Below are 24,153 nucleotides of genomic sequence, written 5' to 3' on the forward strand. Positions count from 1 at the left end.
TGCTGATTCTTGTTTGCATTATTCTGATGTCTGAACCTCATTACACCCAATTATTTGAGTGCTGATCTATATCAGGTTGTGATCCTCCTACGACAATCCAGCTGCTGGATCAGGCATTGGGGTTACCAGGTTATAGAGACTCTCTTACTGGTCTCAGCATAATATGAATTATTCAGGGTGTTGAAGCTGACCAGCAGCATGTTTATATTTGGTTTTGTGTTAATACTGTCTACTAGTACTGGTGAATTTTCTCCCTGACTTGTGCTCATTCTTCACAATTAGGTTCACCAGTCATAGCACACATCATCATTTTTATCAGGCTAATCAAGGCACTTTTTGCTCTCCCCTGCATGACAGACTTCTCATAGTGCCTATCTGCATGTTCTGCACTTATTTAAAATGAATTAGATCTGCTTTGAATACAAAGAATAAAACCGGGCATTCTTTCTCCACTTTTCATACTTCTATCTGTCTAATTTTCTTACCTTTTACTGTTTTTTTTTTTTTTCCCCCTGAAATTTGCCTTCCACTAAAGCTAAAGCAGCTTCTAGGTTTTGTGTTTCAGATGACAGCATTAGTGAAATGCCTCAGATGAGAAGGGCCTAAGGAACAGCCCTGTGGTGCTTCATGCCTGTCACTGAGATTCCCCTACTGCTGCTCTTGACTATGCAGGTAACATTTAACACCTGGCAAATAATATATCCATGTAAAGGGGGAAATATTGGTAGGTCACTGTGCTCACTCCCATGGATGCAAAATCAAATCTGGGCTGTTCTTAGCCTCTTCTTTTCTGACATGAATAAAATTTTGTTCAAGCCCGTTATACAAGTTTTGATTCAGCCTTTTAACTATTGAATTAAAGCAAAAAAGCCTGCCAAGGGAGGCGGGCAAGACAGATTGGAGAGGGAGGAGGTGAGAGGTGGGAGAGGGGGAAGCAGAGAGAGGAGTGTGGGAAGTCTTAAAGCCAAGAAATTTGAAGATATGGGGAGGGGTGTGGGGGAAGCTAGTAAAAGAAGTAGGAGCTATTTTCAGATAGTTTTCTCTGTAGTTGGGATAATTTTCAATTAGAAACTATTTTTTGGTATACACTGGAGAGAAATAGTTAATGAGCTATAGTCTCTGCCCCCAGCCCATCATCTCTAAGGTTCCTGAAACACTGAAGGGACCTTTTCAAAATCGTGGTAGCATTGTAGGGTATGCTTGATTGGAGCAACTTCCCTCCTTCTACAGGCAAAATTCATTGCTTTCAGCAGCATCCATCCTCTGGCATCATCTCTGATAACCCATGTGAAGCTTAGTGATAGCCTAGCGCAGCATATGTATTCTTGCATCATCTCATGTGGAGCCACATTCATTCCTGCTGAGTGACTTTCTGGAGGCTGTAGCTAGAGGTCCAATTCTGCTGTCTAATATTAGATGTAAAACAACTTCCTAATGTGTTTGGTAGGCAAAGGCTGGCAAGAATAATTCTGGCTCTTTCACTTTTCTGCACAAAACTTACCAGTATTTTCTGTGTCTGTTTGATTTATTTGGATGTTAAATAAGTGAAAGGCTGAAGGTTTCTTTATAACTCTTGAGTAGGCTCATTTGCTGGAGCCACTGGGCAAGCCATAAAGCCCAGACGATGATACTGCCCACTCTATTAAATTGAGTCTAAATAATGCTTTTGTTCAGTGTCTTATAGCACCTGAGATCACAAAATATTTTATACACATAGTGCAATGGTTTACATTTCCACAGAAACACACTGCTGATTGAAAGAAGGTGGGTAAGTCTGAGCTGGGATGTTGCACACCATTTTAGTGCAGGAAATGAAAACACTTCAATTAAACCATTCAATTAAACTAAAGAAATAACATAGGTGGGTGGATTAGAGTTGCTTCCATTTGGAACAGTACATGGCATAATACCTCTGCTACTGACGTTTGAAGTAATTTTAAAGACTGGGAATGGACAGAATTTTCAATGATGTATGGCTTTTTGCTGGATAAAATATAATCTACAGATGTGGTTTTCAAGTTTTGGGTTTTTTTTTAAAGGAAAAACATTAGATTTGAACTTTCTGGTTAGAAGTGTGGAGAGTTTTACTTTGTTATTGTTGTTTGCAAAAATTTGGTGATATTTGATAGCAGAGTACAAGAAAAAGCAAATCAGTCCAGTTTGTTTCTTCATAGACATGTAGAGTCCTAGGAGCTAAATGTAACTAATAGGACTTCACTCTGTAAAGGTACTAGGGGAAAGAAATCAGTCCCTTTCAGAAAGATGAAAGAAGGCTCTCTGCCAAGGGCTTGTGGGAAACCATCTCCTCAAATATAACACTATTCTTTATGTAATCACAAATTGTAGTAGTACTATTACTATTGAGTATTTCTCTACTGGAAACCATAAATTGCAGTGAAACAGGTCCTTCCTAGAAGAAAATAGTGCCTTCATACCACTGCACTTACTTATGTGCTACTTTGCTTGCAGTTTGTACTGGAAGTCATATCCTTAAAAGAGAGAGCTTTTGTGGGAATGGGTCATTTAGGATGTGCAAGGGCTCCTATACAAGATATATGCAACCTTCTCTGGTTCCCCTCACTGCTTTTGTTGTATTAAATGAAACTTTTCATTATTGTAAGCCTTGAGGAAATGATAATCAGCCTCACAAACATTCAGTGTTTAATTCATTCATTGTACTCCTGTGGTGGCAAACATTTTGCCCTCTTCTGCTTTTCCTCCAGCCCAGTTGCTTTTCACATTGTGCAATGTGTATTTTATTAAATATTTTCGAATTGGAGCTATCACCAATTTTCAATTTACATGAATTATCTACTGAAACCTAACATGTCTACCAAAAAAGACAAATTTCAAATTTGATCAATAATACCGCTACATCATGCTGGACAGAAAAGAAACTGAGGCAAATATTTTTCCCTTTTTTTTTTTTTTTTTTTTTTTTAAATGAACCTTCTGGACATCTTCTGGGAGCTTCACAATGCATAGGTTTGTGCCTGAATGAAAATCTTCCATGCAAAATCCTTATGAAGTGAACCTTGCTGGTTTTATCATGTAGCTTTTAGCCCCATATTGCTCATGCTCAACACTGTAAAGAAAGGAAGGATAAAGTTAGCAAAAAAATGGTCAAAAGTCCAAACATGAATATGGAGACTCAGGATCTAGGATTTCTTTAGCTTAATTTTATGCTGCGCTTTTCAGCATAGGCAGTTCTGGCCCTGAGATCCATCAATCCTGTGGCAATCTGAAATGGATGGTGAACAGCTGGCTACAGTCTCTGCTAACAGACAAACCTTATACTGAGTGTATATGCTGGGTGTGCATCATGCAATGCACTAGAGGCAAGAACAGGTTAACAATATGTGTGCCTTAATGACAATGGCTTGCTGATTATGCACTTTAAAAGTTTATATTGCTTGAAAATAGAAGGGAATATAAAAATTGTAACCTTTTTTGTTGAATACCACAAAGTCTGAAAGAGGGTTCTTTACAACCCAAATCACTGAGCTACACATTACTTTTGGTCAGAATTACAAGTTTGGCTCACTTTAGTTGTAGTAGTAGTTTTTAATAGAATATACTCAACTCATTGCAATAATTCTGGTAATATAAAATTACACTATGATATTGCATTAAAATTTTACCCTTCTCTTCATTCCCAAAACAAAGAACAACTTAGGTATTAATCAAATAATTGATAGGAATTCAAATAATTAACCTGATTTTTTGTTTTACTATTTCTTAGTAATGTAAAAATATTGCAAATTATTTATTTTCACCAAAAAATCCCAAACAGAGGGATGAATTCTAATTCTTGTATTCTACATATCAGAATGTATATATATGATACATACCCTTCTGATTACTGTGTTAGACAGAAGTGTTACCTAAAATTAGATGGTTTGAAGTGTCATTCTGAATGGAAAATTTGATATTTGTATTGATGGTGATATTGCCAAATACTGTTGATGGAGTAGTAAAAAACACATGGGGAGGAGGAAATATAGAAAACACAAGAAAATTTTGGTTCTTTCCAAGGAATCCAGAAATATCCCCTGTAAGTTCTGAGGCAAGTTTGAGTCTTCTATGCTAGTTGTGTGCTGAATTACTCCATTTAGCTGTCTCAGAAGCTCTCATCTACTTAGATTTATAGCTAGAGTTGGTGGCTTACCTATGCGAACTTACAGTTTAACTTCTTTAGCAGCGTTCTTTCATCACATGAAGGAAAAGCGTAACAACTGTACTTTTGAGTATCAATTGACAGATAACTGATGAAAACCAGAGCCATGAGGTTTCTGAAGGGAAACTTTCAGCTCTGCTTCTCCCCTCTCCTGGTGATCAAATCTGGTGCATATAAGGAGAGGTAGACTTGCTTCTTTGCTTTTTTGCATCATTGTGGACTGTAGGTAAAAAGTGATATACTGATATGTAATCTGGGCAAAAAAGAAAATAAGGTTTGTCCATTGCCTGAACCTCAAACAAAAATCTCACAGTTCAGTAAGGCACATGGGAAAACACCTTGGTCTTCAGAAAAAGGATAGAAACATGCTTGGGCCTATTGCTGTCAGGAAGTAGGGGTTTTTGCTTGTTTGTTTTTTGGGGAGTTTTGTTCGGTTTTGGTTTTGTTTGTTTGTTTTGAGGTGAGCTGTAATATTTTTGTAATCCCCAGATTACAAAAATCTGTAGAGAATACTCAATACAAAACAACTCATACTGTTGGGTGCTCTGCATAAAGAGCTGCAGTGAAGGTCAGAAAAGGGAGGGTATATATGGGCCTTATTTCATTGTTTAGATTTCCATCTTCACATACAGCATGAGTGGGTGTAAATCATCACAAATTCTGGTTTGATGCACAGTCTTGGAAAATCCATATCTTTGTAAAAGAAACCTGAAAGTTGTTGACAGGCAGCTTTCTGACACTTCCTGGGGAAAAATCAAACAAAATCAAGACATTTTAGAGGATAATAATATATGGTAGAATGATCATCTCCTCTTCTAGTAACTGTTTATATTTTCTCTTAATGACTGAAGTGATCTGTATTTATTTTGGGTCAAATTCCTTGTGTTTGAACTAGGATGATGCAGCTGCTCATCAGCCACTGCTTTCATACAGAATGCTAGGAACAAGCAAAAATGAATGGTAGCCTTAATTCCTTTATTGTGCAAACTGTGAATCCAGTTATTTATTGGTATAGTGGGTTTCACCTCTGGGCTCATTCTTTGGTTTAGATTAGCAATGGAAAAGTTTGTTGGTCATGTTTATTAGACCATATCTACCCACAGAAAGATGAATGTTTGAAGTGGACAAGTATTAGTACATTAGTACATTTTTATCAGTCTTGCCAAAGCTAAATTCTCCCCTATAAATCCGTAGCAGACATTTGTTACTACAGCAAGAACCACATAACTTTGCACTTCTAAGTTTCTGCTCCAGAGTACTCCATATGCAAAGGATTGTACATATTGCTTTTCTGTAATAACATTAACTGTATTCTAGAGTTTGTTTAGGGAAATAAAATTTAGTTGAAGAAAACTCTGCAGGACTGTGCTCCTCTTTCTTGAGGTCTTTTTTTTTGTGTGTTTGGATGTGTGACAGACTGCACAATTTTGTACAAGTGTGGTTATGATTAAATTTATTAGCCTCTCCTTTTCATGAATGTCAGATTCAAAATGGATGGCCAAGAGATCCCAGTGACAGAGGAGAAATAATCCTCTGAAAATTCTTAAAATAGAGTAGCTTTTGTAGTGTGACCTGAAATCCCAGAAAACATTTAAGGGACAGATTTTTAAATTTAAGTACAGTTTTTCTCTTGGATTTCATGAATCAAGAATGACAGCAAGATAAAATGACAGGCTAACTGCTGTTTGTCTTGTTTTCCCCATCTCTCTTCTCTCTTCTGTACTAACTTGGACCCCTCTCTCTCTCTCTTTTTCTCTTTTTTGATTTTTTGGTGGAGTTTTTTGTGTTTGTTTTTGGTTTTGTTTTTTGTTTTAACTTCTTTTTTGTTTTCTTTTGTTTCTTTATAGCAGCTGTACCACACTGCCATTTTTCCTATAGAACCATTTTAGAAATTGTAGAGTATTGTATGCATAAGTAGATACTGAAAATTATGTGATTAGGTGATTAATCACCATTCTTCACCTCAGGGAAAAATTCTGATAATTAAATCCATCTCTTCAGCATGTAACTTCTGAAACTCAAATCTATTCCAGCCTGCTTTTTCAGAAGAGAAATTTCGTAAGAAATTTCATCTTCTTGGCATATCTGGGAATAAGCAAGACTTTCTTTTCTAGGAAATACTCACCAGCATGTTTGATTCCCTCTAGCCTTTAAAAAGTAAGTATTCCAACACTTTGTATCTGTGAAAATAAACTGGGTTGTGAACAAATGGCAGGAAAGTATACGAGCTGGTGCACAACACACATAATTCTACTTCAAAAAAGAGTAGAGTTTGTGGCAAAAGCTACTTAGTACTGCCCAAAGGCATGAAAAATTTTCAGGGGAATCAGTTAGTATAGCTTCACCATGGACTTACCTGTTTCTGGATAGTTAAAGAGCTCAAACAGGAAATTACATTCAAGCTCTCTAAGGCAAAAATAACATGTGAAATGCCCTGTCTCACTTTTTTCTGTTGTAATAAGAATGTCTATTTACAAAATGATCTGCCACATGCCATGCCCATACTTTGCAAAGCAGAAGAACAAAGGAACTGTGAAACAAGCAGGGAAAAAAGAGTAATCTCTTTGGTGGCAGCAATGACAGCTAGTTTGGAAAGGCTTGGCAGCAGTCTGATGCATCCTGCAATTTAGCAATGAATTGGGTGGCACCACCAAGAGGGCACAATCTACATGAGTTTTGTAATGGGAACAATCTACATGAGTTCTGTAATTCTAGTTTGTAGATCTTCCACTGATCCAAAGCAAGTCTTACTGCAACCACCGAAATTAAACCTTTTAGATGTCTTTTAAAGCTCCCAATTTTTATAATTTTATTCCAATTCTTCTCTACTTTAACTTCTTTTGTTGTAAAGATAATCAAAGATCAACATGTAATCTCTCCAGCGGTAATTAAGAATTAAGAAACAAACCTGATGTGCCACAGATTGGTTTCATATTCAGTGTTCTTATGTGGGGGAGAAAGGTTCACTGCAGTTTTCAGGTATTCAGCAATCACTTACATTCTTAAATTACTTCATGGTCTCTAACACTTGAACAATTTTAAAATTTTTAATTATTTTTTCTGCATTTATTGGACTCTAATTAAAAAATTAATAAAAAAGAACTGAGGGAAAATTGCTGGATTGCTTCCCATTGCAATGACAAAGGAAAATATACCCAATCCCCACCACTACAGTAGGAAGGGCTAGATGATGTATTTATAAACCACTGAATGGGGTTGCCTGGGTTCATTGATCCCAGTCTGGCTGGTGCTAAATGTACAGAAATAAACCCATCCCCAAAAGATTGCAATCAAGGGATAAAACAAGAAACAGATGGCTGGTCTTGCAAGGGGAGAGTTAAAAATAAGAGGAAATTGACTGGCACAATATGCAGTGGTCTTGGCACACCAGCTGCTCAACCATGGACAATTTTTTTCAAGTGTCATTGCAGAGGAGAATTTTTAAGGTTAGTTTTGAAGCATGAAAATTAAATGGTTATTTTCCAGCCCCATGTTCTCACAGAGAGTGAGTGTGAATGCATAAGGGAAGTGTCTGCCACTGGTCAGTTGGATGTTTTGTCATCTCAGTAGAGTCCAAGGAGAGATAAGTGGGACAGTGTGGGAGCACACGCTGGAGATTGCAGCAGGTTAAGGAAGGAGCTAAAAGAACTGCAAGGAAGATGATATGGTAGCTTTGGGAGAGTGACAGGTCTCTGCAAGTAATTGGCTTCAGTGTTTCTACAACTTTGGTGAGAGAAGTCAAAATGGAAGGGGGTGAAAATGGTAAGGCTATCCTCAGTCAAGAAGAAGAAAAAAAATTCTGCTGTTAATCTGATGAGCTCCAGTGTATATTTAATTGAAATGTATAAACCTCTGCAAAGTGGATGTCACAGAAACATCACCGTACCTTTGATTGTAGTCAAACAAATGCCTCAATGTTTTATAGCACCACAAGAACATGGGAAGGCAAGTACACTGCAAGGAAAGTGACTAGCATATTTCTAAATCTGATCTCTTTGTATTCAACTTCAAAAAATAGAAATACTTTTTTCCTTAACTAGTATTTTGTTTGTTTGTTGGTTGGTTTTTTGTTTGTTTGGTTGGTTGGTTTTGGTTTTTTGGGGGTTTTTTTGTTTGGTTTTCACTCCTCTGAATTGTTTGATTGTTTTGCTTTGCTTCAGAGCTTCTTCTCTGGGAAGAGACTACCTAACTGCTACTTCTTCCAGTACAGGAATAGGAAGATGTCAGCTTGAGAATCCAGCAGATACAGAAAACTGGGTCAGGTAGCTTGAACTATTTTTTGAAATGATAATCTCCTTTTCCCTTCAGTTCTTCTACTTCCAGTAGGTATTGCAATGTGTTTTAGTTGTAAACTGGCTTATTTGAGTCAGTGCTGTACAGACTTAATTCTCAGTGAAAAAAGAAGGGGCAGAAAAAAAAGTGCTTCAGAAGTCTGAATTATCCGGATCTCTCCTAATGGGTGAAAGAGAGTGCTGAGTATGGATGGCAGATGTTTCCTTAATTAATATCCTACTGGGTTAATCAGCAGAACCTTGGGAGCTGCTATGAGACTTTTTGATATGTTCAGAGAATACAAGCCTTGATCCACAGACTTTAAACTCATAACTGCTTTAGCTATCTGTCTGTGTGATACTTGCAAATAATAGAGTCTTCAGTCAGAACTGTCTTTTGTGTAACCTATTTCTGTGAACATTTTGATGACATTTGTGTTCAAAATTTGCAGTAAATCTTGCATGCAAATTGAGCTCCTCTCTAAATTTGAGATTTCTTACAGGTTTTAAAAAAATTACTTATTCACAGTTCAGAATGTTTGCCTTTCAATCTCCTAAGAACTCAGTACTCTATTTTTAATTTTGTGAAGTCTGTGTTTTACCATAAGCTAGTTTGATACACAGAAAATTTGTCATGGACCTAATGGCACTCATTAGAACCGCATGTGCTCTCATTGAAAATAGAGTTAAGTCAGGAGGAGAATTTGCAGTCTCTCTACGTTTTACAAGCTGAAACTTGGGAAAAGACTGTTGTCTATAAGTTTTTTTTTGTTTTCATATAAGTGTCCCTGTATTTTCTGAAAGCTAAAACTTTGAAATTTTCACTAAAATAATAATGAAATAGGATGAAGAAAATTTTTTCCATTCCTCCTTCTGAACATATTTTGCAAATACCCATCTCATAAAAATTCAAAATTTAATCCGGAAAATGCTGAAAGAACATCCCCACAAGATCTAGTTATAATCTTCCTTACAGAGCTGCACAGGGAGAGGTAAGAGAGGACAGTGAACAAAAAGCTGCAAAAATATTGGTTTTGTACTCAAGTTAGCAGCATCTTCCCACTGCAGCAAACTGTGCATGCCCACTGTATGTGGGCATGGTGGGCTTGTTTAGAGGCTTGGATTAATATTTTTTTACTCTTCATGTTCCACCATACTTTTCTAATCAGATCCTTGGCCTCTCTGTTGAAAGTTTCTTAAATACTGTGGTATGTGTGATACAATCACATGAAAAAGCAGAATTTATCTCTTTTATCTCTCCTCTAGGTCCTTGCTTCTTTCTGGAGCAACTTAACACCTAGCTAACTAAACTCTCTGGAGAAGAGCTGGGCAAAAAGGGGTTGTCATAGCAGGGGAATAAATATGAGCAGTGGAGAACCGTCTCATTGAATAGTTCAGTTTTATTTTTCCTTAGATGGGGGGTTTAAATAACGGATCTATGGAGTTCTTTTCTTTCATTGTTTTGTGTTGATAGGTTTTTTGGTTTTTCTTTAGTTTTTGGGTTGAGGTTTTTTTGTTTGTTTATTTGTTTGGGGTTTTTTGGGTTTCTTTCTTGTTGATGGGTTTTTGTTTGGTTTGGTTTTTTGTTGCATGGGTGTTGGGGTTTTTTTTGTTTGGTTTGGTTTTTTTGGTTGCATACCTATTCTACCTGCCTCTGCCCCTTTACAATCTGCAGCAATATTTTCCATGGAGTGAACCTCCACCAGAAAAAGGAGAGTATGAATCCCAGCTCCCCTTTTGAATGTCATAATTTCTGTCTTGGAAACTTTGGCAACTACAAAGTAGAGGCAAAACTTGCTCTCACTGAGTAGGAAGCAGAAATAAATGTTATACTAACCAAAAGGGTGTTTTTGGAAGGACATGCCACCTACAATAATAGGGAAGAATATTGGTTCTCACTGGTTTCCCTTAATATTTTAAGCTGTTCTTTGCTCTTTTCCTCACTAGCTCACATCCCACTAGCTGTTTACAGTCATTTCACACATCTTATGCCAGCCTTATGCCATTCATTCTGTTGAGACCTGTTTGAAATCTCCTTGAAAACTTACTGCTATGGATTTAAAAAAAAATCTTTAGCTCCTGCCCATCAAAACTGATTCCGCTACAAGGAAAAAAAAGTTACATGATTTAGTATATAAATCATGTCAATGATTATGCAAGATCTTGGTACTACTCTTGTTCCCTCTGTTCCTCCTATCTGTCAACAACAGCGAAGTTTCTAAAATTTTCTTATAGCACGTAGTTTGGGACTACAGACATGGTACTTCCTTGATTTAAAGTCACATTTATTTTCCAATATGCCTCTGTATAGGCAGTGATTTAAAGACACATTTATTCTCCAATATGTCCTCTGTATAAGCAGTGACTCCTGAGATGAAGGTACATTCTAGGTCTTGCCTTCCCTCTGTCATGTTTAATAAATACACATCTCATCTTTTAAAGAGAGAAGCTGTCATCTTCCGTTTAAGGGAACATGACTGAAGGCATTGTTTAGCACTTAGATCTGTGCATGCAGGGCAGGGCATCTTTTTATGCATATTGATATTGCATCCTTTGAAGTAGGATAGGGTAGAATTTTTAGTACAGTGACTAATGAAGAAATAAAATTGAATGTTTTACAGAACTCAAGTAAACCAGAAATATTTTCTCCAACTGGCTTGAAAAGATGTAACAATTCAGCATATGATTTTAATTAATGTCCATGTAACTATAAATGTGTTCAATTCACAATAGAATTACAAGAAACATATTGACATCTAATTAAGGATCATGGAATTTGCTGCAGAGAAATTGTAGTGCATCTGTTCAATGAGACACAATCATGGAGAACGCTAAATTACAAAATATAATGAAAACGTGAACCAATACACATATGAAGCCATTAAATACCTCAGTGTGAAACAAAGTGGTGATATTCAACAGAAGAGATCATGCATAGGGTTTTTAGATAACACAAAGTGATATTGTTTTGTAAGGATTTTTTTCTTGTTATTTAGTTGTGAATAGCAGGATTTCAGCTGCTGGGATCTTTTAATAGGAACTGCTGTTTCCAAGTTAACATGAAAATACTTGATTTTTTGCTGACAATTGACAAAATAATTCTCATGACTTCTCATAATAAATGCTTAATTTGTTTCATTATTTTGTCAGTTCTTGTGTAAAAGTCTTTCCTCCTGAATACCAATTTTACCTTAGCAAGCTGATTTCACCATTCTTACATTGTACTCTTCACAAGGAAAATCAGATTGTAATCGTAACACCAAAAAGCTAAAAATTATCTACATATTTGGACAAGACTCACAATATTCAGGAATGAAACTGAACTCAACTGATACATCAGTGAATGTTTCTATTTGGAAAAGGTGTTAAAGCATTACAATCTGAAATATTTTTTAACCTCCAGTTTCAATAATCCTTTTTTCCTTGTTTTCTCTTCCCCTATTCAGAGGCAAAAGGGGCTCATAGAGACATGAATCAAGATTACAAGAAAGTAGTATCACTGGCTGATTTCTACCTCTCCTTATATTTGGAATATTATGCTGGCAAAACACCAGTATATAAAGAACTTTTCTTAAATTCATCATCTGGGATCATTTGCTCCTGAAATCTGTGCTTATTCATCAATAACAAAACTATAGGATCCAAACATAAGCTAATGATCTTGAGGAACCGTTTAGTAAATAAAACTAAAGAGAGATCACTCCACCTTTGAATTTTGAAAAACACAAAATTGAAAAGATCTTTCATCTTTTCAAAGAAAGTTTTTGTGTTTGTTTTTTTTTTAATTTGTTGATACAGAACCTTACATTAAGGCATTGAGTCAGATGTACATGCAGCTTGAGTATTTTATGCACAACCATTACAACACAATTATCCCAAATTTTTACTGTAATGGAAATACAGCTCCTGAGCTGGAAAAGGATTTGAGGTGATTAAATTGTTTTTTGCCATAACCTGTCAACCTAAATAAGACAGTGATTAGACTCATACAAGTCATTTGGATGGATGTGTTATTCCCAGTTGTGTTTCATTGAAATAAAACCAGGTATGTTAAAATAGTGGGAAAATGTCTCTTTCCTTTCACAGTGGGAATTACATTGAACAGTCTAGCCTGTAACACACATTTCAGTAAGTGACTTTTTATTCTTCAGAGCAGAATGGTATGACTGATCTGTACACCTGCAAGAAATTCAGAACCACAGCTGATTCTCCCTGGTGTCTCCATTTTCTATCTCTTCCCAACTGCTGCAATAAAGTTTTCCTTTTGTAGACTACTGCTATTCTTCAAATTCTGAAACTACTCATTAGCTACATATCCTTTGGTTAAGTGTCCTTGAAATAAAATAAAATCCAGAAGATAATTTCAGAAAAATGTGGGAAGATCCTGATGACGTGGATTGGGAATTTAAGGTGACAAAAGCAAATGAGTTGTTTTTTCTTTGAAGTAATAAAATGAGGGATTTCAGGGCTTTGGACATGAAGTGGAATATGTGATAAAATGAGCAAGTGATAAAATGGCTTTTAGGGGTGTATCTACTGATTCATTCTGATAAATCACCCAGTGGAAGGTGAAGATAAATCCTGAGGTGGCTGCAAAACATGGTCAACAACTTTCCATTCACTTGCTGAAGTCATGTCAGATCTCATTTTGCAGTCCAGCTAGGGCAGGCAAGTGCCTTACATTAAGTATTTCCTGGTTTTATTGGAAAATTATGCAAAAATATTGCGTGTAGTGCCAAAGTTACCAGTAGCCAGAGTTTGCTGATAGTTCAGCAATCAGATCATTGATGAATATTTTCAAATACTTACATGAGACATGAGTCTCAAACATACTTACAAATGGCTGTTACAAATACTAACATGACGCTCAGACATTAGACTGACTTACTTGTCATGTGGCAAGGAGAAATTTAGATGGTTTTGAAACGAAAAAGAATCTGTCTTGAACGATTTCTTTTTCCACAGAAAACAGCGTCTACATTGTCTTCTCATTGAAGACAAATCATAAATAATACTCTGTGAGTAACCCCCTTTCCAGACATGAAAAAAAAAGGCTTCTCTGGACAAAATACTCCAAGAGAGCTTTAGGAAATAGAGAAGACTGCCCATTTATTTAAAACAACAATATTTTATTTTTAAACCAAATCCTTGATCAAATCACTGCTGTTTTTTATACCTTTTAGCAGATTTTATATCCAAAGAGATATACAAGTCATGTAACTTGCCATGTAGTAGCTTTCAAAGCAGAGCCCAAAGACCTATCTTAATTTAGATGTACTCATTTTGGAAAATATGTTGTCTCACAGGTAATAGCTTGGCAGTAGGCATTTTGCTTCAATAAGGAAAATGAGCTTAGGCTTTTTAAATGTATTTTGCTTAGCAAGAAAATCCTCTTTTCTAATGTAAGGAAGTCCTCTTGATGAAAAAAACCAATCTGTTTAATTCAGATAAAATAGGCATTTCAGCTTTTGAGCTTTTAGCAAAAAAAAAACAAAACCCCAATCTATAAATCTTAAGTAAAAGAAGAAAACATTTCAAAAGCAAAACACTTTCCAGTGTTTTGCTGCTAAAAATTCACTAAATATTGACATGGAGAATGCCTGTTATTAGGTCTTAGTCCCAATCCTTCTTTTAGTACTGTATACAGAAAGAAAAAATGTTTTGTTGTCGTCTGTTATTTTGCTGCTGTCTGTATCACTGATAAGTACATTCAGCTCTAAGTCTTATCAGATGTCTCTGAGAGGGGTTTCTGGAAAGCCCTGAGACTCAACTGAATCTCCTGGTCAGAAATTCACACTTAACTTTGAGGTCTGCCTTAGAGAATAGTGGTCACAAAATTACTGCTGTATGCAGATGGATCAAATAGTTTTGGCTGGTGCTATATCCTTTGGGAAAGCAGGAGTAACTCTGAGAGAGCCCCTAGACGTTATAGCATTAAATGTATTTGTAATCACAGAGCCACAGAATAGCTGGGGTTGGAAAGGACTTCTTGAGATCGTCTGTTTCAAAACCCCCTGCTTGGGCAGGTTCACCCTGGATCCATGTTGCACAGGCTCTAGTCCAGACGGGCTTTGATTATCTCCAGAGCAGACTCCACAGTCTCTCTGAGCAGCCTGTTGCAATGGTTGATCACTGTCAAAGTGAAGATACTTTTCCCCTTATTCAGACAGAACTTTTGAGTTTGTGCCCATTGGTGTACTGCCACTGGACACCACTGAAAAGAGTCTGGCTGTATCTTCTTGTCACTTGCCCTTAAGACATTGGTATGCATTGATAAGATCCCCTCTCAGACGTCTCTTCTTTCGGCTAAACAGGCCCAGCTCTACCTGCATAGAAGAGGTGTTTCTGTTCCATTATGATCCTCACAGTCCTCCACTAGATCCTCTCTCAGATGCAGAAGAATACAGATGCTTTTTATTTCAGTATTTAGCTTTTTCTTTTTTCTTTTTTTTTTCTCATTGTAATGTGAGCTGAAGACTGAGATATCAGAGTATCTCCATCAGTTTAGGATAGGGAGAGAAATATGCCATTGAAGGAGCAACTGACATCCCAAACATTTTAGCAACTGTAAATTAGTGCCTTCTAAACAATTCAAGCATCTGAATACCATGACACCCTGAATTTATGTATCCTGAATACACTGTGTTTAACTATGATTCCTGTGAATATTTAAGGCTTCACTCTATTTTTGCTTCAGATAGGTAATTTCCAGTCTTGACACATTTTATTTTTTAACTTCTAAGAGTTGGCTTTTGGCTTCTGTTGTTTCTGGGGCTGGTTTCTCTTTTCATTTCTCAATACATTATCAGCAACATATCTTCTCATTTCTGTGTTGATTTTCAACTGCGGGAACTTGTGTAGCCCATTTGACACAGCTCAAATTTCTGAAAGCTGACAAGTAAAACAAGGAAAGATTTTAATGGACAAACACGTGCATGAACCTTTAGTGGAAAATATTTGCAGAAATATTATTCTTGAATTATGTAACCTGTCTCTGTTTCAGGACCATCACTTATGTTCCTGCATAATCTTCCTTTGCTCCTGGCATGTTGAGTCAATTGATTTTAGAATTTCTGAATACAGATAAAAGTTTAAAGTCGAAGTAGCAAAGAAGATGCACTTTAGATGCTAGCTGAAATGGAACTAGCTTTTCTGGAAATGCAAAAAGCTGCAAGAAGGTGGAAGTTGCTGAGGTTACTTTGTTAAACACAAGAATGAAGGATTACTGTTTTCAAAATACGCCCATTTAATTTTTTCTGCAGATACTGACATCAGAAACATGAAGCACTGTTTCATCATTACTGATGGACCACTACATACTGCCTATGAACAGACTTGAGCACTTGTTTAGGGGTATTTGATATCATGGACTGAACTGAAGATGGAAATTTCTAGGAGGTAAAGTAAGTGTAACATTTTGGATATTAGTTCAACCTTTGCTTTCATTGAGTGTTAGCATCTATTTTATCTATCCTATGGGCAGAGCAGCATCTGTTAGTGTAACTCTCATGAAATGATTTTATCATTATTTTATTTATGTTTAAGTTTTTTATGTATTTAACTCTAAAACAGGGAGAAAGTAAAAGAGCATAGGATTGTTATTGAATTGGTGTACACCACCAGAGACATGCACTGGATGAAGATAAAGTGCTTAAAAACTGGTGAGGAGACCTTGCTCAAAGGCATGAATGTAAATTGGATTGTATGTGCACCGACATCTGTGTTATGGATGCGAGTAGGTAAGTCACTTGGAATTTAGAGGCTGAACGTTAGGAAAAATAAGCTTTCCTTTGATATGGAAATAATGGTTTCTGTGTAGTTCTTCAGAAGACACAGAAAATGTTTCTGGGCTGGTTTGCAGTAAGGACCTGATGCAGAGACCAGATGATGGAGTTGGAGGTTTTGCACACAAACACTGGCCTCTTGTAACTCCATCTTTACTCAGCCTTATCCTACTGCTTCATCACTGTTCAGATGCATCAATTTCTGATACCTCTCATGTTTTTATTCTCCTGACAGTTTCCATGCTGTATCTGATTTACAACTCTCTTCTGCTGAAAAACTTCCAAAAAATTTGCCTTACTTGGAATGCAATACATAAAGGGAAAGTTACTCTTATGTAAACTTACAAACTGATGAAAAAGCCCATAGTTTATAATTATCCTCACAAGTTTATCTTCACCTGCTTACTATTTCTCAGTTTAGGCAGAACTCATCCTTCCGACAACCTTGTGAGTTTAATATCCCTCTTATACCTTCTTTTTATCTGCAACTCCCCTGTCTCCAGCAGGCATTCACTATGTCTTTTTCACAAAGCACCAGTTCTGTGTGTCCATCAGCTCCTCTCCAGGCTTTACTTTGCATATGTAAGTGTGTGCAGTAGGTTCAATCAAAACACAGTGGATTGCTAGATATACAAGCTGAAAATCACCCAAAAATACTTTCTGATCAGTCACAGCTTTGCTGATTAAAACAGAGAATAGGGTGTCATCACAGGGATAAATTTATTTAGATACCAACCTGGCAACACCTTCAGGTTTCAAGTGATTTAACAACTTACCTGTGAAGAAGATGCAACAGGGAAATCAATTCAGTTGAAGATCTTTTTGATAAGCAAGGGAATGTTTAGATTTTAAACAACAAAAAAATTCCTATTAGTAGTTAATTTGAAGTTTTATTGTTACTCATTAAAGATACCTCAAGTGACAGATGAAAAATGCTGATCAATCATTCCAGAAACTCTTCTTCTCAGTAGGCCCTAAAAAATGTTGTCATGAATCAATCAATTCATTGCCATCTTAACTATGAGGATGATGTCTGAAATGTAGGAAAAGTGGATTATAGACATTAAGTTAGATTGGAATGATACTAATTGGAGCTCATTATGGTCTAATATAAATGCTAATCTTATAAATATTAAAGCGTCAAATCTATCTTAATGCATTACACAGAACCTATATTACCTTATTAAAAAAAAATCAGATTCCTATCAACAGAGTGGAAACTCTAGTTGTCAAAGTTGTAGAGGAACCTTTAGAAATGAGCTGTCAATATCCATAATTAAAAGCCTCTGGTCAGGCACAAGGAGAATCCATTTACAAAAATGGTTTGGTTTTAACTTTAAGATACACTTATTACCCTATCTGCACTCCATTCTTAGAAGATTTCTGGGATCTGTATGTTTGATATCAAAAATTCCTCTGTTTTTTACAAAAATCGGCTTTTGAAAAGCTGACAGTATGACAGCTATGCTATTTTTGATAGGAAACAACATTTGTGGCACACCTTCTGAATGACTGATGCCTTGTCATAAAACTATGTTATCTGTAGATGGATACAGACGTGCTTTTTCATCTATTTTTTATCTATTCTTGTATAATCTTTTTAGGTTCCTAGAAATTCTGGTCAGACTGCAATGCTGTATTCTCCATAATGGTAAAAAACCCCCAAAACTATGTCTCTATTTTTCATTCCCTCTTCTTAAAATCTTCCTGTTCTCCCCCACAAAATGAAGAAATGCCTGCATTAGTAAGCTCAATTCACTGTCATCTCTGTTGGGGGGGAAAAAAACCCCAGATTAAGTGCTTCTCTCCTTCAAGCATGTTCTCTCTGTAAAACCAGAGAAAATTACTTTCCTGATAGAAAGAAAGGGAGCACACAAGTGGGTTAGGGGGATAAGAGGCTGATCAAGCTGAACATGTAGGATTTACTCATGGGAAAAGTGAGGGGAGAGATGGAGTGTTTGGAGGAGGGAGAAGAGAGCATTGTGCTCTAATTGTAAAATTAAGTAATTAGTTGGAAGAAGAGAGTCTTGGGCTCTCAGCCCCAAACCAGAATAACTATTTAACATCTGTGTAATGGTATTCTGCTAAACAAAGCATAGAAATTCTGTTGAAATGCATATGTACCACAAATGTTGTCTTTTCTGAGTACTTCTCAAAATTGTACTTTCTCCTCTTCTTCTTATTTTCTTTTTGTGCTATCCCATTAGTACCTTTCCCAGAAGACATAAATTAATGTTTCACATTGAATTATATATGCAGAATTTTGACCATTTACAGGTTCTTCAAATTTGTTATTCAAATTTGGTTAGAAACTTCTTTGTTTCTGTGCATAGTGAATGAGCAATTTGAAAGTATTCAATAGTGACACAATATTCAAGCATGCTTGCTAGTACTGGGAAAATGCTAGCTAAGTTAAAAAGAAAAAGGCAAAAGAAAAAACCAATAAAAGGCAAAGGAGAAAGGAAGAGAAAAAAAAAGAAAAAAGAAAAATTAAAAAATGAAAGAGAAAAGGGCGAAACAAAGAAGAACAAGAATAAGGAAAAAGAAAAAAAAAGAAAAAAGGAAGAGAGAAAGAAAGACAATGAAAGAGAAAGAGAAAGAGAAAGAGAAAGAGAAAGAGAAAGAGAAAGAGAAAGAGAAAGAGAAAGAGAAAGAGAAAGAGAAAGAGAAAGAGAGCTAAGGCAAACAACAAATCTCTCCCTTCAGGAGAAAAAAGTGGATAGTTTACTCCTCACTTTAACACTGGTTGCAATAAGTAACTTAAAGAATGATAAAAGAAAATCTACTGCAGACTGTTGAAGATATTTTTGGCTTTTGTGGTTTTCTCTGTCTACTTGTCAAAAGCCTTTGTCAATTTGGTTAGGGGTTTTTTTTCTGTCTTATAATTGCATATAAGCTTTTAGCTCTCAATGTTTGTAACAAAAAAGGCTGGATTTGAGATGATAAACTAAAGCATTTGTAAGAATTACCAAGGTTATCTGCTAATATTCCTTACAGCCATGCTACTCATAATATTATTCACAATGACATAATACTAATTCTTGGCTTCATTGACATGGTTTTTCTATTAATGACAGTGAAGTCCTTGGGTTATACCACTGAATCAGTGAAATAATAAATGAATTAAAATTTTTGCTTTGTATAAAGAAATATGGTCCTTTTTCATTGCATTTGATAGGTATTTTCTAACTTGAGAAGAGGGATGCAGAGCTTTACTGATCTTTACTGAGCTTAACTCAGGCACTTTACTGGTTTCTCCTCTAAGAACCTCATGGTCCCCTCTACTCCTCATTGCTTTTCCTCTAACCCCCTGTAGTTTGCAGCCTTTCACAATGATGGGCATATTTCTTTGAAAAAATACATATTCTCTGAGTTGAGAAGCTTATTCTCTGGAAAACAAAAGGGGAAAAATTCTGGGTGCACATAATAAATATTTTAAGGTAAATAGTAAAACAAACTATAATATTTTCAAGGGGTTGTTTTTTATAAATTACATTCTAGTTAAAATATATATGAAAACATCTCTCTTCTCATACCCTATCCAGCTGTTTAGAGAGGAGTTTTTCTCACAGTAGGTGGGGAGCTGGGAGAGTACAAAGTAAAAGCATTTTTCGAGGGGGAAAATTGTCATGTTGAAGCTTTTACCAAAGTGAAGAAACTGAAAGGAGAACAGCCTGAGAGATAACTGGTTGACTCCTGTAAGAATGTGAAAAAGAGAAATGGCTCTAAGGACATATTTTTCCTTCTTTTCTTGATTTTTGCAAAATAAAGTGAATGAACCTATTTAATCCACATTCACTGCATATTATGTATTATGTTAAATCTGAACCCTCCATTAATTTAACAGAACACATTGCTACTGTCTTTTGGGGTTTTTTTCTGAGTGCCCAACAGACTAGAGGATCTGCACACAATTTCACATATGAAACTTAAGTAGTTCATCAATGAAAAATTAATCTTTACTACTTCAAAAATTTATATATGCAGATATGTTGTTTTCTGATGTTTGCACAAAGTAAGAGAACTTCTTGGTAAACCCTGAAGAAATATATATTTTAGATATTAACTAAATTGGTGTCTTAAATACTTAAAAACTCACTTGGTTAACAATTTCCTTCTTAGAGTAAGACTGCTACAAGGCAAGAGAGCACTTGATGCATTATTATTTGTTGTGAAGTGGTTTAATAAAGATTTAAATAATTCACTGCTACTGTTAGTACATTTTCGTGAGAAGTGGTGGCCTGAAAGGCTTTCATGTCCTTTTCCTTAAAAACCAGAGTCCCAGGTAAAACCCCCTTTTCTGCCTCAACTACACAGGGATGTGTGATCTTTTACCCATTACCCAAAATTTCCATTTTGATTTGGCAGCAGCCAAAGATTTCAGCACGTTCAAAGTCAACTACCAGGAAACACATATAATGCATGCACCAGATCCTCAAAGCCAATGATTGTACTACAGAACTACTGTTTTGCAGTATTTACTTGTCTGTATAAGCAGTCCTGGACAATAAAATATTTATTTGGGTAAATGCACAGTAATCTTATTTCTGCAATAGAATGTCTTGTAGCTTAATGATCTAGACCTAGGAGTCTAAATATATAGTCATTTCTACCTTGTACACTCATCTTGTTACTTTTTAACATAAAAGTGTTTTCAACAGAGGATAAGGGCTTAAATTTTTATCTAAACTGAGAGGGAGATAAAAGTTTAACATCATTAAGTGAAGTTAACATGTTTAAGCTTTGTACTATGACTATTACAGAATACAATTAAGGCTAAGAAATACTAAAAAAAACAACTAATTAACTTTTAAAAGAACTGAGAGAGATCAAACCCAGAGGTGTTTGTTGTTTTTTGATGTCAGACAGATGCTTGCTACCTGATTTTGTTATGGTGTTTAGACTGTGTTCCAAGTATGTCTCCTTCCACCATAATGGCAGCTCCTATCCAGACACACTGTCTTCTGCCTCAAAACTGTTTTTCTTCCCGGTCACAGATCTTAGCTGAGTTAACTCTTCTGGCATGGCCTTACTTCTCTTCCTCCACACTTTTACTCTTTAAGCAGTCATGGCCACATGTCAGGCTAATGGTGCAGAGTATGCATGGCTGGCCTCCCTCCTGGTTCCTTACTGCTCCAAATATCATTTCTGTTCCCTCACCAGACTCCTCTCCACCACAAGCTGGCCTGTTCACAGCCCATGAACATGGTGATTAACCCCTTGTTTGAACAATATGATCTTCTCAGAACTGGCTTTCCTGAGGTTGAAAACACTAAAAAATGTAGTAAGTGGTTTTGCTGTTATCTATACTAGTTTTTTCTCTGCTTGCTGTTGCACCTTAACTCCTTCTCTCTCTTTCTCCCTCCCTTTCTCTCCCATGCCTCTCTCTCTCTCTCTCTGTCCATTTGTCTCTCATATTCATTTACTTTCTCAAGTGGGAGTCTGTTCACAACTTTTCATTCCAATTGGTTACTCTATCACACAAGAGAAATCTCATTGGTGATTTGTTGATCTGAATACCTGAAACACAAGTTTGGGTAGTAGGGGTCTTTAGGTTCTTCTTTCTGCTGCTAGGAATCAGACTTGTAACTGCTTGCTAGGAAGTGGACTTTGAAATGACCATCAGAGCATAAAAATTGAAAGAGATTTGTTGAGTAATAGGAGTATTTTTAGGTTTTTTTCAACTTTAAATATTGTTCTTATTTTTATGATTTTATCAATAATCAAGAGTGGTCAGAGAATTATTTAAGGAGAGAGACAGACATGACTGTATTTTTGGTTTGTATAACTTCAGACAGCCCATAAGTATCATAAGAAAATAAAAAATTATAATCTCAAATCTTCCATGTGACAGCTATGTTGGAATTAGTTGCATGAAGAAAGAATGAGAAAAAAATATCAATAATGAAAGAAATTGTTGATCTACTTGTGACAGAGGCAAGACTGGTAAAGACTTGTGTTTATTTTATTTTGCTGACCTTGTGTATTCTATCCACTAAATTCAAGTCTTCCTTAAATAAGGATTTTGGAAACATATCCCATGTCATATAATATTAGGAAACTGTAATATATTTATTTATCATGAACTTATTATGAGAACTAGAATTTATGTGGATTAAAAAAATGCTCTTTTGAAAATATGAAAGCATAAAAAGAGCATCTAGAGAACAAAAATTACTAAGAAAGACAACCAATGTTTTTTTCTATCTTTTATGACATAAGATTCTTCTGAATATTGGGAAGGAGAAAATGAACTAGAAATTTATTATAAAATAATAGATAAATTGTAGCATTTGCTACAGTGTTGACAAGACATAATATATATTCCAGAATTATCTACAAATATTTCCAAAGCCTGTAACAATGAGATAAATCTTTTATCGGGCCTGTTGTGACAGTATAAGATGTAATGGTTTTAAACTGAAGAAGAGTTGATTTAGATTAGACAGGAAGAGACATTTTACAATGAGGATGGTAAAACACTGTCACAATGGTGGTAGATGCCCCATCCCCGGAAATATTCAAGGTTGGGTTAGATGGGGCTCTGAGCAGCCTGATCTAGTGGAAGGTGTCCCTGCTTATTGCAGAGGGTGTTGGACTACACGACCTTGAAAAGATCTCTTCCAGTTGGAACTATTCTATGATTTTAGGTGTTCATAAAGCAAAGGTTACTGAGATATGCCTCTGCAGAACCAGCATCTTTCTTACTCCTGTTAGGTCTGAAGATATTGGGGAGATCCAGAATTCTATAGATGAGATATGTCTTGTATGAATTGCTGTGTACCTCAAGGCTCATTGCAATGATGTAAAATTCCAAATCCATTCCCTCTTCCAGCTGCCATGTAGATTAGGACTCCACCGTATGGCATAATCATCCACTGGTCATGAGCTGTGTACTGTTTACTTCACACTACTGGTGCTATGAGAGCAAAGAAAAGAAGAAAAAAGGCAGCAATCATCCCTTCTTTTTAATTTTACCATTCCCTTCTCAATTGGTGGCTCCTCTTCTCCTGTACACTTTTGCTCTCCCCTGCTTGGCATGCATGGCAGAACCTTCAGGTAGAATAAAGGTTGCCCTTAATCTGCTGAGGCCTTCCTTTGGTCAAGTCCAGCTCTGTGTTTAAGAGTTTGATCTGGTGTCTCTGCAGGGAATGCTACACATGTAGGTGAATTAATCAATGAACTATCAAGAGTCTGGCTCATAAAAACTGTGGAAAGTGAACAGACATACAAAAAGCCCACGAAAGTCAGTAAGCATGAATGTCAGTGCTCTACACTGCTGAGCCCTCATATTTCTCAATATTTCAATGGCAATTTGTTTATTGCCATTGTTAACTAAAATATTTATTGTACTGTAAGAGCATATGTGGTATTTCAACTTTATTGTGCTGTTAAAAAAGCCATTTCTAAACAAAGCTTTCAAAAACAGCAAAAACTATCCATGTTGTTTCAAAGCAAAGCTTTTCCATGTAATTTTAAACTGCAGATGTGAGTAATTTACAACTAAATTTTGATTTATCAAAACAAAGCCTTATCTCTACTTTTTATTGACTTTCCTTTACAGTTAATTTGGAATTACATCTCTTATCAAAAAAACCAAATTATATGTAGAGGTAAACACCCAGACAACCTCTGTGTTCACCAATATCTTTCTGGGTTCTTTTCCAGTTTTATTATGTTTTGTTTTATTTTAAATTATGTTCTTATGTTATGGTTGATGCTTTGTGTGAGGAAATGGGGATGAGTGAAGAGATGAGAATCTTGACTCCATGTTTCAGAAGGCTTATTTATTATATTATTATATATATTATATTAAAATTATATACTAGAACTATACTAAAAAATAGAGAGAAAAGAATCCATCAGAAGGCTAGAAAGAATAGGAATGGAATGGAATGGAATGGGATGGAATGGAATGGAA

The sequence above is a fragment of the Passer montanus genome, unplaced genomic scaffold, assembly GCF_014805655.1.
Source record: "Passer montanus isolate IOZ18808 unplaced genomic scaffold, ASM1480565v1 scaffold91, whole genome shotgun sequence".
Lineage (NCBI taxonomy): Eukaryota > Metazoa > Chordata > Aves > Passeriformes > Passeridae > Passer > Passer montanus.